Genomic DNA, 15,004 nt, shown 5'->3' on the forward strand with positions numbered 1-15,004 from the left:
GTAACCAATCGGCTGTTGACACGTGGCCCTCACAGGAACCACTGCAAAGCCAACACCTGTCCCTGCTAGGTGTGACACCTGGACCAATCAGGGACTTCCATCTGCCCCTCCTAGGTATGAGACCTGGTCCATACAGGGGCTACCACCTGTCCTGGACAGGTGGCTCAGAACCACTATAAATAGCCTTCACTTGTGCTAAGGTGAGGGATCTGAAATCAAAAACCCTAAGCTTTCTGCTCTGCACTCCTGCTCGTACTGACTTGAGTGTCGAAGCGCCCGTCCGGAGCACCACTCTGAGTTGGTCTTCTGACCCTTTGTATTCTTGTCTGTGCCTGTGCAGCGCAGGACTCCACTAGCCCTTCAGCTGTGGCTTGTCAGATCAGCCCTTCCGGCCCTACCATAACCTGTTACCAATTTTAGACCTAACAGATTTGGCGCCATCCGTGGGACCTCGGAACAAAAAGCTGTTCGGAACCTCACTCAAGCAATGGTAGGGAAAAACGGAAAGCATGTGCCAACCTCTCGGACGACCCGGGCTACAGCCCCCCGCGAAGGAAGAAGCGAGCGACTGGCCTCGCAGATAGAGGTCGGGGCGGCAGGGGAGCAAAGTCCGACTCGCTCGGACCGTTCAGACCCTACCCCGACCCCGAGGGAGATGCGGGCCCTTTTCCAAGAAATGACTGCTGTGATTGCGCAGTTCAGGAATCCGGCCCCCGCACTCCAGCAGCACCCAGCCGAGGCTTCTCAGCCCACCCAGAGGAGGGGAAGCTCCCGCAGAGAGCACACGCCCCCGCCCCGGGAGCAGACTCGTCACTCCACAAGACGAGATCACCTCTCCCGGGACAAGCATGTACGCCCCGAGCCTCGCCTACATCACCGGTCACGATCTCCCTCCGTACAAAGGCATGGCAGCAAGAGAGACGCCACGCACGGAGAGGGATCGCGGCACCGGCGAAGGAGTCCGGCCAGTCAGTTCCGATCGGCTATGAGTCCGCCAGCAAGAAGAGAGAGGCCCGTCCACCGGGCCGAGGAAAGAGACGACCCGATGTTACGAAGGATCCAGCAGATCGACCACCGGATTGAAGAGCTCGCCAGAGAGCAGGGCCGGCCCGCCTCCCGGATCTTCACAAGCGCTCAACCATTTTCGGACAGAGTGCTCAACGCGGAGGTCCCCGCGGGCTGGAAGATGCCGCAGATTCCGCAGTATGACGGGACCACCGACCCCGTGGACCACTTGGAGACTTTCAGGACCACAATGCTCCTCCACGGGGCGTCGGATGGATTCCTTTGCCGAGCATTCCCCACCACATTGACCGGAGCCGCGAGGGACTGGTACTCGCGGCTCAAACCCAGGTCCGTGGACAATTTTGATGATTTTGGGGACGACCTGGCCCGTCATTTTATGAGCAGCAGAAGACCCAGGAAGACGACGGCTTCGCTGATGGCCCTCAGGCAGGGAGATGATGAGGCCTTGAAAGTTTTCGTTGGTCGCTTTAATAAGGAAGCCCTTCAGGTTCCTAACCTGGATCCCTCCGCGGCCAGGAATGCCCTTCTGGCCGGCGCCCGATCAACTGACTTCAGGCGAGCAGTGGCCTGGTGCAATCCGCAGTCCCTCGCAGACCTGATGGCCGGGGCGGAGGAATACATCTCGGTGGAGGAAACTCTCGCCGCCCTGGACTCTGCTAGCAAGAGAAGGCTTGAGGAGAAGAACCCTACCAAGCAGCGTAGGGATGATAAGTCTCAGAAGAAGGAGAGAAGCCCTTCCCACAGGGAGAGAAGCCCTTCTCGAAAGGGGAGAAGCCCCCACCCGAGAGAGCATTACACGCGGCTGACCACGTCCAGAGCACAGATCCTGGCAGCCATTCGGGAAGAGGACTTCATCCGGTGGCCGGAGAGGCAGACCTCGTCGGCAAAAAGAAACATGTCCCAGTACTGCAGGTTCCACAAGGACCACGGCCACGACACCAACGCGTGCCTTCATTTGAAGGAGGAGATCGAGCAGCTGATCAGCAGAGGGTACCTCGGAAGGTACTTGAAAAATGATGACAACAAAAGAGAGCGCAAGGACAAGCTGAGGCCCAGAGGCAGAAGCCCCCGGGGCGCTCAACCTCTGGGCGACCGCATTCAAGCTCCGGCCCCGGCCAGCCCCCCTCCTCAGGTACCTCAACCTCAACCTCATGGTGTTATTGGTACCATTTCAGGAGGGCCGACCGCAGGAGGAACCTCTTCATCAGCCCGCAGGACTTATGCCCGGCAGGTCAACGCCGTCCATACCTGCAACAAGAAGGCCAGGCTAGAGAACGAGATATCCTTTTCAGATGCAGATCTCGACGGCCTGATCCTCCCGCATGATGATGCCCTGGTCATCACCATGCTGGTGGCGAACTGAAAAATGAAGAAGATCTTGGTCGACAACGGGAGCTCCGCAGACATCCTCTATTATCACGCCTTAGAGCGGATGCTGATCGGAACCGACCATCTGAAGCCGGCCAACTCTGATCTGTTCGGGTTCTCCAGAGAAGTTGTCAAAGTTGAAGGGCAGATCGAGCTTCCAGTTCTTATCGGGGAGCCGCCCTGCCAGTCTGTCGCCATGGTGAACTTCTTGGTGGTAAGGGCCAAGTCAGCCTACAATGCCATCCTGGGTCGCCCCGGCCTGAATCTCCTCCGAGCCGTTCCCTCCGCCTATCATCAGAAGATGAAGTTCAGTACACCAGGAGGCGTAGGGGAAGTCAGAGGAGATCAGCCCCAGTCGAGGCAGTGCTATGCAGCGGCACTGAAAGGGAAGAATGCGTCCGAGTCTCTGCCAATCGAGCTATTTGATCTAAGGGATGAAGCCCAGATCATAGTAAACGAGCCGGCCGAGGACCTTATATCTATCCCCCTATACAGCGATGACGACCAGAGAATTGTCCAGATCGGCTCTGCCCTGCCAGAAGCCGCGCAGCAGGATCTTGCTCAGTTCCTCAGAGCCAATGCAGATGTCTTCGCCTGGGCTCCTTCAGACATGCCCGGCATCGACCCTGCAATCAGCACCCATGAGCTCGGGGTTGATCAGACCTGCAAGCCCGTGAAACAGAAGAGGAGGCACTTTGCACCGGAGAGGCGAAGGGCCATTAGAGAAGAGGTGGAAAGGCTTCTGAAGGCCGACTTCATCCGCGAGATCCAGTACCCGGACTGGCTCGCGAATGTTGTGATGGTGAAGAAGTCTAATGGGAAGTGGAGGACCTGCATAGATTTTACGGATCTGAATAAGGCCTGCCCGAAGGACAGCTACCCGCTCCCAAAGATCGATCAGCTCATCGACGCTACTGCAGGTCACGAGCTGCTAAGCTTCATGGACGCCTTCTCAGGATACAATCAGATCAGAATGCATGAGTCCGACATTCTGAAGACATCCTTTGTAACCGATCAGGGGACTTATTGTTATCGAGTTATGCCTTTTGGACTGAAGAACGCAGGGGCCACCTACCAGCGGCTCGTCAACAGGCTGTTCAAAGAGCAGATCGGCCGCAATATGGAAGTATATGTGGACGATATGCTGGTCAAGAGCAGAGCTGCCTGCAATCATGTTGCCGACCTCAAAGAAGCGTTTCAAGTCTTGAGGGAGCACAACATGAAGCTCAATCCGACCAAGTGTACGTTCGGCGTCGGAGCAGGCAAGTTTCTGGGCTTCATGGTAAGCCAGAGAGGGATAGAGGAAAATCCTGAGAAAATCAAGGCGGTGATGGAGCTGACTCCGCCCAGAACTATCAGAGAAGTACAGCGCCTGACCAGGTTAGTAGCTGCCCTGGGGCGGTTCATCTCTAAGTCCGCGGAAAGATGCCTTTCGTTCTTCAACGCAGTCAAAGGTATAAAAACCGCGCCCTGGACTTCGGAGTGTCAAGCGGCATTTGAAGAGCTGAAACAGTACTTGTCCTTTCCGCCGTTGCTGTCCAAGCCAGAGCCAGGAGAAGAGCTGATTCTGTATCTCTCAGCGGGACCTTTGGCAGTTGCAGCAGTACTGATCAGAGAGGAGTACCACCAGCAAAAGCCGATCTACTACGTCAGTAAGGTCCTCCATGATGCAGAGACAAGATATCAGCGAGTCGAGAAGCTCGTATATGCCCTCGTTATGGTGGCCAGCCCCTCAGGCAGATCCTCCACCGTCCAGACACTTCAGGCCGACTTGTGAAGTGGGCCGTGGAGCTCAGCGAGTTTGACATCAAATATCTGCCCAGGCCAGCAATCAAAGCTCAGGTTCTTGCAGACTTCATAGCTGAATGTACAATGCCAGATTCGGACCCCGGGTCGGAAGCAGCGCTTCCTTCAGAAGCAGAACTGGTTATACCCGAGCAGCAGATCGAAGCCGAAGCGGTTCCGCTTCCCGGGCTTGAGAGTGCAGCTCCACCGACCAGCCCGCCTCCGTGTTCTGGAGAGCCGCTCTGGGAGGTATATGTCGACGGTTCTTCAAACAAAAGTGGCAGCGGTGCCGGACTAGTTCTCACAGGACCAGAGGACTTTGACCTGAATTACGCCCTGAGGTTTGGTTTCCGTGCGTCAAACAATGAGGCGGAGTATGAAGCGCTCATCACCGGAATGAACCTCGCCATTCAGGCCCGCGCTCAAAGACTGAAGGCGTACTGCGATTCACAGTTAGTTGTATGCCAGATCCAACGAGTATATGAGGCCCGCGAAGAGCGAATGATCAAATATCTGCAAAGGGTCCGTAGCCTGGCCAGTAAGTTCGGAAGTTTTGAGGTCATCAGAGTCCCCCGGACTGAAAATACAAAGGCTGATGTGCTCTCAAAGCTAGCGGCATCGGGCTACACCGCTCTGAGAGAAATTCGTATGGAGTTCCTAAAGACCTCCAGTATTGATGGCCCGCCCGTCGTAGTAATGCAGATCGATGATGAGCCGTGCTGGATGGATGAGATCATCAGATATCTGCGCAGCGGAGAGCTCCCCGGAGAGAAAAAAGAGGCCCGCAAAGTCGTGCAGCGGGCAGCAAGGTTTTCACTTGACGGCGAGACTCTGTACAAGAGATCTTACACCCTCCCGTACTTGAAGTGTCTCCGGCCAACCGATGCCCTGTATGCCCTGCGAGAGACCCATAAAGGGATTTGTGGAGAACATCTTGGGGGCAAGGCCCTCGCCATCAAAGTCCTTCTAAGAGGCCTGTACTGGCCTACATTGAGACAAGATGCACTGAGCCTTGTGAAGAAGTGTGAGAAGTGTCAGAAATTCTCCCCCGCCGTTCACCAGCCTGCCGTGCCAATGGCCCCAATCATCAGCCCTCTCCCTTTTGCTGTCTGGGGAATGGACATCTTAGGTCCTTTTCCGCCGGCCTCCGGAGGCCGTGAGTTCGTCGTCGTCGCCATCGACTACTTTACTAAGTGGGTAGAAGCTGAACCTCTAGCCAAGATCACCGAGCAGAACGTCCAGAACTTTTTCTGGAAATCAGTGGTGTGCAGATTCGGGATACCCCGGGTCCTCATAACAGACAATGGCAAGCAGTTCGACTCAAGGAACTTCAGAAAGTTTTGTTCAGATCTGAAGATTGAGCAAAGGTTCACTTCTGTGGCACACCCTCAGACGAATGGACAGACCGAAGTGACGAACATGACTCTACTGCAGGGGATAAAGAAAAGACTGGATGATAAGGCCGGACGCTGGGCTGACGAGCTGTACCATGTGCTCTGGGCGTATCGGACTACCCCACGCACTGCAACGGGTGAGTCGCCTTTCAATCTCTCCTTCGGAACAGAGGCTGTGATTCCGGTTGACATCGGCATTCCCTCCCCAAGAATTGTTAACTTCAATGAACAGCTCAATGGGGACGGGCTCCGTGTCAACCTCGACTTGCTTGAGGAAGTCCGTGAGGAGTCACAGATCAGAGCCGCAGCGTATAAGCAGAAGGTGTCTAGGTACCATGATACGAAGATCCGACCAAGGGAGTTCCGCACAGGCGACCTAGTTTTGAGGAAAGCGGCCGTCTCCCAGCCAAGAAGGGTGGGCAAACTCTCCCCGACTTGGGAAGGGTCGTACCGAGTCAAAGAGGTCATCCGTCCAGGAAGCTACCGCCTAGAGACACTTGACGAGCAGCTGCTGCCGCACGCTTGGAATTCCAGAAATCTTCGAATATACTATCAATAGTCTTTTCTTTTGCCTTTGAAGGCCTGTAAAGAATCTCTGTAATTAAATTTCAAAGAGAAATAAAGTGGAGTTGTCTCTAAACTGTGTCCCTCACTTTTGAGTCACTAGTATATGCCAGCTCCCCCATCAAAAGACTCTAAGTGTTTGCAGACTTAGCTTTCAGCCTAAGTGTTTGCAGACTTAGAGAACGGCAGTGGTGCACTCCGGCGCGTCCAATTTGGTGTGAAGATCAGTTCCAACCACATGGACCCGCCCTAGTGAAAAACCACCCCAAAAGACCTGCCCGGCCTGGCCGTCCAGCGTCTAAGCCGGACAGGACATGGCGCAATCGCTAAACGCCAAAATACCTGCCCGGCCTGGCCGTCCACAGCCTAAGCCGGACAGGATATGGCGCAATCGCTAGACGCCAAAAGACTCTAAGTGTTTGCAGACTTAGCTCTCAGCCTAAGTGTTTACAGACTTAGAGAACAGCAGTGGTGCACTCCGGCGCGTCCAATTTAGTGTGGAGATCAGTTCCAACCACATGGATCCGCCCTAGTGGAAAACCACCTCAAAGACTTGCCTGGCCTGGGCGTCCAGAGCCTAAGCCGGACAGGATATGGCGCAATCGCTAAATGCCAAAAGACCTGCCCGGCCTGACCGTCCAGCGCCTAAGCCGGACAGGATATGGCGCAATCGCTAGACGCCAAAAGACTCTAAGTGTTTGCAAACTTAGCTCTCAGCCTAAGTGTTTGCAGACTTAGAGAACGGCAGTGATGCACTCCGGCGCATCCAATTTGGTGTGAAGATCAGTTCCAACCACATGGACCCGCCCTAGTGGAAAACCACCTCAAAGACCTGCCCGGCCTGGCCGTCCAAAGCCTAAGCCGGACAGGATATGGCGCAATCGCTAGACGCCAAAAGACTCTAAGTGTTTGCAGACTTAGCTCTCAGCCTAAGTGTTTGCGAACTTAGAGAACGGCAGTGGTGCACTCCGGCGCGTCCAATTTAGTGTGGAGATCAGTTCCAACCATGGACCCGCCCTAGTGGAAAACCACCCCAAAAGACCTGCCCGGCCTGGCCGTCCACAGTCTAAGCCGGACAGGATATGGCGCAATCGCTAAACGCCAAAAGACCTGCCCGGCCTGGCCGTCCAGCGCCTAAGCCGGACAGGATATGGCGCAATCACTAGGCGCCAGAAGACTCTAAGTGTTTGCATAACAAGGAAGCAGCACAGAAGTCTTAAGTACAAAAAGCGATGCAGCCGTACAGACAGTTAGACAAAATTTGTATTTGTATTTATATTACAAAAGTGCTCTTTTCGCCGAGCTGGCTTACAAGAATGAACCTCATAGGCCATTACAAAAGTACACAATCAAAATGAAAGATAGGAGCAAGAGGGCTGCCATTCAGGCCTCCTTGTCAATCACCTCGTCGGTAACTGCCTCTGAAGTAGGGGCTGCAACCTGGCCGGCCTCGGCGGTTGGAGGGGTGACCTCGGAAGCAAGAACGACTTCCTGTTCTACCTCGACGGGTTGGGAGGAGTCCAGTTCGCCTTCTTCCTCCTCGTCCTCCTCCTCCTCTGGAGGTGCATACGGGACGGCCAGTCCGTCCAGAGAAATGTCGGGGTGAGCCTTCTTCACCTGCTCGGAGCAGAGAAGGAACCCCGCCTTATAGGCTTGGAGGCCCAGGTTGAAGAACTGTGTGTCCTTCCTCTCTTTGGTTCTCTTCACGGCCTCCCGCACTGCCGCTTTCACGGCCGCCTCGATAGCCGCCTTTTCCCTCTGACCGGCTCTCTCCCTCGCAGTTAGGAGATCCTGCACGGCCTGGTTCTTGACCCTCTGCACCTCGTCCTTCAAGCTGTTGCATTCGGCCTCTTTGATCTAGACGGCTTCGCTAAGCCCGTCCTTGTCCTTTTGGAGCTGGCCCTTCTCGGACTCTATCTGTGTGAGCGTCTCAGAGAAGAGATAACGCTTCTTGGCCATGTCCCTTGAGTAGACCTGGAGTTGATAGAGGGCGGAGGCGATCGCCTCTTCGCAGGTCTCCGGTGCCTCTTTCTCGACGTCCCGCCGGTCGCGCGGGAGGACGCCCTGGTACATCAATTATGTGGCCACCCGGCTATCCCCCAGGCCGGTGTCCTTTTTCTGCACCGCCCAGTTTGGGCGGAAGATGTTGTCACCTCTCGCCGCCGTGGCGGCAGGGATGCCCAGGACCGGCCCGCTGTGTTGGGGCTCTGTCACCCGTGCAGACCCGGAGCTCTGCCCGGCGAGATTTGGCCGGCTCGACTTGACGGACAGCTTATGCGTCGCCCGACTGCTTTTAAGAGGTTCAGCCAGTGCGGCCATTGCCGAAGTTGACTCCGGCACCTTTCTTTTCTTGCCCTTGGGTTGGGGCTGCTCCTACGTTGGGGACGCTTGGGAGGTCTGCCTGATTTTGTCCAGCATGGACATCTGCTTCACCATTTCTGAACGTGAAAACAGAACAGAGTTAGAACTATAAAAAAGAAAAAGAAGAGAAAGGAACAGTTCAAAAAATAAAAGCTGGCCTAAAAGAGTCTATGTACGTGCCGGCGTCGCACGGCTGATTCCGAGCTCTACCAGGACGGCCTCCTCGGAGAACTCCGAGCAGTTTATTTGACCGCGCTTCAGCTCTTCTTTGATCAAAGCGAAGGTCACGTAGTCGTAGCCCTTAAGGGCTGGCTTCTGACTAAGGTTCTGGGTGTCCGGCGTTCTCCATTCCAACGAGAACGGCCAGTGGGAGCCCTGCTCGGTGTCCCTAGCGTAGAAAAACCTGTTCTTCCATGTGTGAATGGAAGTAGGTATGCCAGTGATCATTTTCACTTCGGGCCGTTGGCTGATGTAGATCAATCCGCCGTCCTTGTGCCTCTTCAGGTGCGCACACATCCTGAAGACGGGCAGGGTGGGGTTCCTACGGAGCCGAACTCCCAAAAGGTACAGGAAGCCGACCAGCGTCCTCCAAGAGTTCGGCACGACCTGTGTAACCGCCAGCCCGTAATAGTTCAGCACATCGACAAAAAATGGATGCAAGGGAAGCCTGAGCCCGGCCCGTAAGGCTTCTTCGTATAGGCAGAGATCTGCACTATCGTTGCTGGCCCGGTCCCCTTCAACGGCCGCCCTCAAAATGTACCGATCAGGGATACAGTATTTGTCCCTAACGGCCTGAAGTTTGCCTGGCCCCAGATGATTCACCTCGTACAGGGCCCCGATGTTGTACTGTGGGTTGGCCTCCATCCGTGCCTCCGCTATCACCTCGACGGGCGCGCGCGGCAAGCGAGGAACTACCGCTTCAACGTCTTCTTCGTCGTCGCTGGTTTCTACCTGGTGCGGTCCGTCCTCACGGACCGGGATTGTGTCTAAGTCCACAATCACTTCCTCTCCGCTCTCCTCGTCTACTACGATTATTATCTCCTCGTCCTCAACACCGGCCTCCGTAGGAGAGGCCAGCCTCGTCCTCTCCGACGCCCCGGACCCCGTACTACTAGTCGAACCGGACTCCTTTGAGCCAGAGTCCGACTCGAAAATAGTGCTAGACATTAAAAGGGAAGAAAAGAAAAGCTAAAAGAAATTACCGAACTGAGGTGTTGACCGAAGATCTCCGGGCTCACTGATCCGAAGCGGGCAGAAATTTGACTAGCCGAGCAGCAGAGAAGGAGAGAAGAATGTGAAAAGTGAAAAATGAGGAGTAAAAACTCCGGTATATATAGGCTTGGAAGAGCGGGAAAAATCCCACCCTTTTCCCACCAGCCTGAGTGCGCCACGTCACCTACCGCATTAAATGCGCCGCTCGCATTAAATGCGCTGTCCGCATTAAATGCGAGGTACAAGTTCCAAAGTGATAACGCCAAAGGACCTGCCCGGCCAAGCCGCCCAGAAGGCTTAGCCGGACAGGATATGACGCGTTCGCTAGAAGACAAAAGACCTGCCCGGCTTGGCCGTCCAGCGCCTAAGCCGGACAGGATATGACGCGTTCGCTAGACGACAAAATTCTGCCCGGCCAAGCCGCCCAGAAGGCTTAGCCGGACAGGATATGACGCGTTCGCTAGAAGACAAAAGACCTGCCCGGCCTGGCCGTCCAGCGCCTAAGCCGGACAGGATATGACGCGTTCGCTAGACGACAAAATTCTGCCCGGCCAAGCCGCCCAGCAGGCTTAGCCGGACAGGATATGACGCGTTCGCTAGACGACAAAATTCTGCCCGGCCAAGCCGCCCAGAAGGCTTAGCCGGACAGGATATGACGCGTTCGCTAGAAGACAAAAGACCTGCCCGGCCTGGCCGTCCAGCGCCTAAGCCGGACAGGATATGACGCGTTCGCTAGACGACAAAATTCTGCCCGGCCAAGCCGCCCAGAAGGCTTAGCCGGATAGGATATGACGCGTTCGCTAGAAGACAAAAGACCTGCCCGGCCTGGCCGTCCAGCGCCTAAGCCGGACAGGATATGACGCGTTCGCTAGACGACAAAATTCTGCCCGGCCAAGCCGCCCAGCAGGCTTAGCCGGACAGGATATGACGCGTTCGCTAGAAGACAAAAGACCTGCCCGGCCTGGCCGTCCAGCGCCTAAGCCGGACAGGATATGACGCGTTCGCTAGACGACAAAATTCTGCCCGGCCAAGCCGCCCAGTAGGCTTAGCCGGACAGGATATGACGCGTTCGCTAGAAGACAAAAGACCTGCCCGGCCTGGCCGTCCAGCGCCTAAGCCGGACAGAATATGACGCGTTCGCTAGACGACAAAATTCTGCCCGGCCAAGCCGCCCAGAAGGCTTAGCCGGACAGGATATGACGCATTCGCTAGAAGACAAAAGACCTGCCCGGCCTGGCCGTCCAGCGCCTAAGCCGGACAGGATATGACGCGTTCGCTAGACGACAAAATTCTGCCCGGCCAAGCCGCCCAGCAGGCTTAGCCGGACAGGATATGATGCGTTCGCTAGAAGACAAAAGACCTGCCCGGCCTGGCCGTCCAGCGCCTAAGCCGGACAGGATATGACGCGTTCGCTAGACGACAAAATTCTGCCCGGCCAAGCCGCCCAGCAGGCTTAGCCGGACAGGATATGACGCGTTCGCTAGAAGACAAAAGACCTGCCCGGCCTGGCCGTCCAGCGCCTAAGCCGGACAAGATATGACGCGTTCGTTAGAAGACAAAATTCTGCCCGGCCAAGCCGCCCAGAAGGCTTAGCCGGACAGGATATGGCGCAATCGCTAGACTTCAAAAGACCTGCCCGGCCTGGCCGTCCAGCGTCTAAGCCGGACAGGACATGGCGCAATCGCTTGGCGCCCAGAAACAGATGTGCTCGGCCTGCTGCGACGCCTAGGAGATCTGCCCGGCCAGGAGGCCCAGGAGATTTGGCCGACCAGACTTCTGGTCCAAATTTTGGCCTGACTGGGTCGCCCACAGACTCCTGTCCGGCCGTGCTCCTTCAGGCCATGCTTCAAGGCCCAACCAGGCCACCCGGAGGCACCTGTCCGGCCGCAGTTTCTTCTGGCCGGCCTCAGCTGCCCAGAGGCCTTAAGGCCGGCCAAATGCTGTTTTAACCCTCTTTTTGCTTCCCCTAGCCGCTATCACGACTCGGAGAACCAGGGGGCAACTGATGGGGTCCAAAATCCGCAACCAATCGGCTGTTGACACGTGGCCCTCACAGGAACCACTGCAAAGCCAACACCTGTCCCTGCTAGGTGTGACACCTGGACCAATCAGGGAGTTCCATCTGCCCCTCCTAGGTATGAGACCTGGTCCATACAGGGGCTACCACCTGTCCTGGACAGGTGGCTCAGAACCACTATAAATAGCCTTCACTTGTGCTAAGGTGAGGGATCTGAAATAAAAAACCCTAAGCTTTCTGCTCTGACATTGCTCTGCACTCCTGCTCATACTGACTTGAGTGTCGAAGCGCCCGTCCGGAGCACCACTCCGGGTTGGTCTTCTGACCCTTTGTATTCTTGTCTGTGCCTGTGCAGCGCAAAACTCCACTAGCCCTTCAGGTGTGGCTTGTCAGATCAGCCCTTCCGGCCCTACCATAACCTGTTACCAATTTTAGACCTAACAGATACTATTAGAACTGTTTGGCTTTAGCAGCTTAAAAAATTGGCAAGTTTTTCAGCTTGATGTGAAATCAGCCTTTCTTAATGGAGAACTTGAGAAAGAAGTGTATGTGGATCAGCCTCAAGGTTTTGATATCAAAGGAATGGAGAATAAAGTGTACAAATTGAAGAAAGCACTTTATGGGCTTAAACAAGCGCCAAGCATGGTATACTAAAATTGACAGGTATTTTCTTGAAAGCTCATTCCAAAAGAGTGCTAGTGAACCAACTCTTTATGTTAAAATTCATGGTGATGATATCTTAGTTGTTTCCTTATATGTGGATGATATGATATACACTGGGAGGTTAAGGAATTTAAAGAGAGCATGTTGAAAATTTTGGAAATGTCAGATTTGGGTCTATTGTATTATTTTCTTAGAATTGAAGTCATTCAAGAATCTAATAGGGTTTTCATATGTCAGAAAAAGTATGCTTTGGATTTATTGAAAAAATTTGGTATGGCAAATTGTGCACCTGCAAAAACACCTATGAATACTAATGAGAAACTTACTTTACAAGATGGGGTTGAAAAGGCAGATGAGAAGAATTTTAGAAGCATTGTTGGTGGTTTGATTTATCTAACTCATACAAGGCCAGATATTATGTTTGCAGTTAGCATTATTTCCAGGTTTATGCATAGTCCAAGCAAGCTTAATCTTGGGGCAGCAAAGAGAATTATGAGATACATCCAAGGCACAATCAATTTTGGTGTTGTGTACTCAAAAGTCACTAACAATAAATTGATTTGTTTTTCTAATAGTAATTGGGCAGGTTTCATTGATGATCGAAAAAGTACAACGAGCTATTATTTTAGCTTTGGATCGGGTGTCATAGCTTGGGCATCTAAGAAGCAACTCACTACAGCGCTCTCAAGCACAGAAGCCGAATACATCGCTGCCACAACTACAGCTTGTCAAGCAATTTGATTGTGAAGAATTTTGCGTGATTTGAAGGAGGAACAAAGCAGGCCTACGTGGATATTTTGTGACAACAAATCCACAATTGCCTTAATAAAGAATTCAGTTCATCAAGGGAGGAAGAAACACATTGAGATTTGTCACCATTTCATTCGAGAAGTCATAGCCAAAGGAGAAGTTGATTTGAAGCATTGCAACACCGAAGATCAAGTGGCGGATATTTTTACCAAAGCTTTGCTAGAAGAAAAGTTCAAGAAATTTCGTGACATGATGGGAGTGAAATCATTCACATAGTTTGAATTAAGGGGGCGTGTTGTAATTAATAATTCAATCATGTGGGGCCACCCAAGTCGGTTTTAACTTTTCACATTTAAAGTTTGAGTCGGTCTTGAGTTCAAGTAGCTTTAGGAAAAGTAGAAACGTGTGAGTTTGTGTCTGTGTTGGACGTGAGCATTAGATATCTATATATGGTCTCTTGTGATTCACTTTCAGATGAATGAAAACATTGAATAAAAAATAGTGTCGTCCACTATCTTGTGTTTGTAGTTTAAAGAAAATAAAAGGCTTTCTTTATTTGCTTCTTGTTCTTAGTATTCTTGTTCATCATATTGTACAGAAATTATATGGTGTACGCATGTAGCTGCACATAATGGGGGTACAACAAAGTTGCCTCCCTTAGGCCATGTTTGGATTTCAAGAAAACATTTTCGATCAAAAATAATTTTGATGGGGCATAAAATCGAACCACTAACCAGAAGAAAACACGTGGTGCTTAGCCCATGAAAGACGTCAAACTCCTAATCTGAGGCCCTAGAAAGAAGCCGTAATCCCTAAAACCGACATCGAATGCACCGGTCCTGAGTGAGTGCAAGCCCATGACTGCCTTCCGCAGAAGCAACCATTCACCCATTGACACATGGCAACATTCAGGTCCAAGGGACTACCATTATCGTTGAGCTTACTGACATTCACCTGCCCACAGAGCTGTACTGCATGATACATGTCCGCCGCCTCACACGAAACAAGCCATATCAACAACCACCAAAAAGGTAGAGTGTCCCGAACCTTCCAAATTCCAATCACCTCCACTCCCCATACCCTGCCCCTTTTTGGGATCGTGCCATGCCCTAGTGGCGTCCCATCCACTCCATCCTTAGGCAGCCATACCTTGCCAGGTGTCGTCGCAACAGCTAGTAACACGTCGCCATGTCGCCGTCACATTCTTCGCTTACAAAAGGGAACACTCCTCTACAAAACCAAAGTAACGCGCTACTTTCCAGTGCTAAGTTCTCATGCTGTTGATCTCCTAACTGCCTTGAGCATTGGAGGGTTCTCCGGAGTTCCAACTCTGGATGGTCCCTAACCTGCTGTCTGTGAGAGCAGGTCCAAATTGAGCTCACCTTCCCACCATCGGCGTCGGGCAGCAGGAGGGATCGACATCATCATAGCCCTTCGTTCGCTGTATTGGATTTGAGCATCAATAATTTTCTCGGGAAATTTTTTTCTTTCCACAATTTAGCAAAAAAGGATATGATTATAGTTAATTTAGAGGGAAAATTTCATAAAACGAATGTCCCTCTAAGAAAAAATTGAATAGGGTTGGTTCAAATTATTTTTCCGCGTGAAAAAAGTAAGAATCCAAATAAAGCCTTAGTGTTTTTTTTTCTTGATGAGTAAGGCCTTAGTGTTTGATCCAATTAGTGTTTGATCCAATGAAAGCGTTGTTAGATCAAATATCAAGGGCGGCAGGACACCCTGATTAAGCCCAACTACGTGGGACAAGGACACCATATAAAGGGAAATGATATATTTGCCTCTGTTTCTTCCCTTGCCACCCCTTTGCTTACAAAAGGGAACACTCCTCTACAAAACCAAAGTAACG

The sequence above is a fragment of the Tasmannia lanceolata genome, unplaced genomic scaffold, assembly GCF_043159265.1.
Source record: "Tasmannia lanceolata isolate RefF3 unplaced genomic scaffold, GAP_Taslan_0.1 ptg000011l, whole genome shotgun sequence".
Classification (NCBI taxonomy): Eukaryota; Viridiplantae; Streptophyta; class Magnoliopsida; order Canellales; family Winteraceae; genus Tasmannia; species Tasmannia lanceolata.